Raw genomic sequence first — 2,004 nt, 5'->3', positions numbered from 1 at the left:
GTTGATGCTGCTTTGGTGTCTTATTGATTCCCGTCTTGGTGTCGGAGCCAGTCAGCAAACAGAATAAGAGAGATGTTTTAGGTGAAGAGCAGCCGCCCCGGCCGTGCTCTTTTGATTATCTGTTATCCATCACGGCTCGGCTCAGCTCTGCTCTGCATAAAGCCTGGCTGTGTCAACGTGACAGTCTCCTTGTGAAGGACTGTGCAGAAGAAGCAGCAGCCGCACCCCATCAGACATCAAAGCTGTCCCCAAACACTGCAGTTGTCAGCCTCCCTCCTCTGCTCCATACGCCGCTAAACACGAGTGCAAAAACCCCAAATGCCCTGCGGCCAGGTTTTTGTACACCCCCTGCCTCTGTTCTGATCACACTTGTCTTCAAAGGCTACGGCGCCCGGGCTGTTCGGTGGAATTTGTGAAAAGCATTATGCAGTAAAACTAATGTTGAAAGAGTTGAGTGGGCGCGAGAAAATGAGGGGCGAGGAGCAAAAGAGAGCGGTGATGGTGGTGTGTACAGATATATCCCTGAGGAAAGCAACAGCGGAGGGAAGTTCATTTGGGTTGGATGCCCCCACCCGCCCCATCATCCCCCGAACCCCCCTCCTCACAAACCCCCACAATCCCTCCTCTCTCTTTCCCACTCGCCATGCATATAAAATGCATGACATGCTCTGAAGAGGAATTTTAAATCAAGTCCTAGACTTTCAAAAGAGAGTCCAGTGTGGGTGTGGATGGTGAATATATGTGTGTGTGTGTGTGTGAGTGTAAAGAAGGGGAGAAAGATGGGCAGTGAGAAGAGGAGGGGGAGGATGGTGAAGCCCTTGTGCCTCTTCTGCTTTAGGGCTACAAGGTGTAAAGGAGGCTTTCCCAGAGCTGGATATCACAGGGGAGATTGGGAGATCAAAGCAGATTGTCTGGATTAAGTCTGGTCCAGCTTTACCCTTCATTTGGAAGTCCATCAGATCCACACATGATACCTTTGCCTCATTTAGAGGCAACCATTAAAAACTTCCTGCAGAAATCAAGCCACTTTCTCAAAAGAGGTAAAAAAAATAAAATAAATATATATTTATATATATATATATATATATATATATATATATATATATATAAAAATATTAAAAAATCATTAATCTGTTATTGGAATGTAAATATTGAATGAGGCAGAGGAGGTCCTGTTCATACCAGGATGGGATCAACTGTGGAAATACGGCGTGAAGCCTCGTGCTGCCAGAGGTTTGTACTACAGTGTCACCTTGTGGCTGCAGCACATATGTTCAACTAGCTTCCAACGCAGGCAACGGTGGGTTTGTGACATGTGTGTCTGCAGACAGTTTCTTCATCTACAAGAAAAATGGCAGCTGATTTTACCAAGTGGGTCACATATACAGGGAGGACCACCACCTGCTGGGGTGTTAAAATTGTGTTTTAAAACGAGTCATCCTTTTCCGGCCACACTCTGGCACATATGGCTGCCTATCCCTGCTCTAAAATATCCTCAGGGCAGCGTGCCACAAAGAGAAAAGGCTCCAGTGCTGGAACCTCAACAGCTTCCAGCACTGGGGAAGTTCAGCTGTCTGTGGTCAGTGAAACATTTGCTGAAGGAGAGGAAAAAATAATCTGAGAGACAGGAATCTAAATCTCATTTGAGGAAACAAGACACTCAAAGTTTCTGGTATTATTAACTATTTATTTCTTTAAAGTGTACAAGTAAGTAAACGCTACACACAGTAGAGTACCTCAATGCATTTATTCATATAGATGTGATAAAAAAGCCCTGCTGAAGTTCAAACCGAGCATCAGAATGAGGAAGAAAGATGATTTAAGCGACTTTGAGCTTGGCATCTTTGTTGGGAGCCAGTTGGGCTGGCTTTCAGAAACCGCTGATCTTCTAGGATTTTCCCCAACACAATCATCTTTAGGTTTCATAATATCAATATTGACCAAAGTCTCACAGGAATGTTTTTCAGCACTGTGTTGAATCTTTGTCATATAGAACTAAAGCAG

This window comes from Perissodus microlepis, chromosome 18, assembly GCF_051167445.1.
Source record: "Perissodus microlepis isolate ML-2025 ecotype Zambia chromosome 18, ASM5116744v1, whole genome shotgun sequence".
Taxonomy (NCBI): domain Eukaryota; kingdom Metazoa; phylum Chordata; class Actinopteri; order Cichliformes; family Cichlidae; genus Perissodus; species Perissodus microlepis.
Note: the sequence above shows the minus strand (reverse complement) of the source record.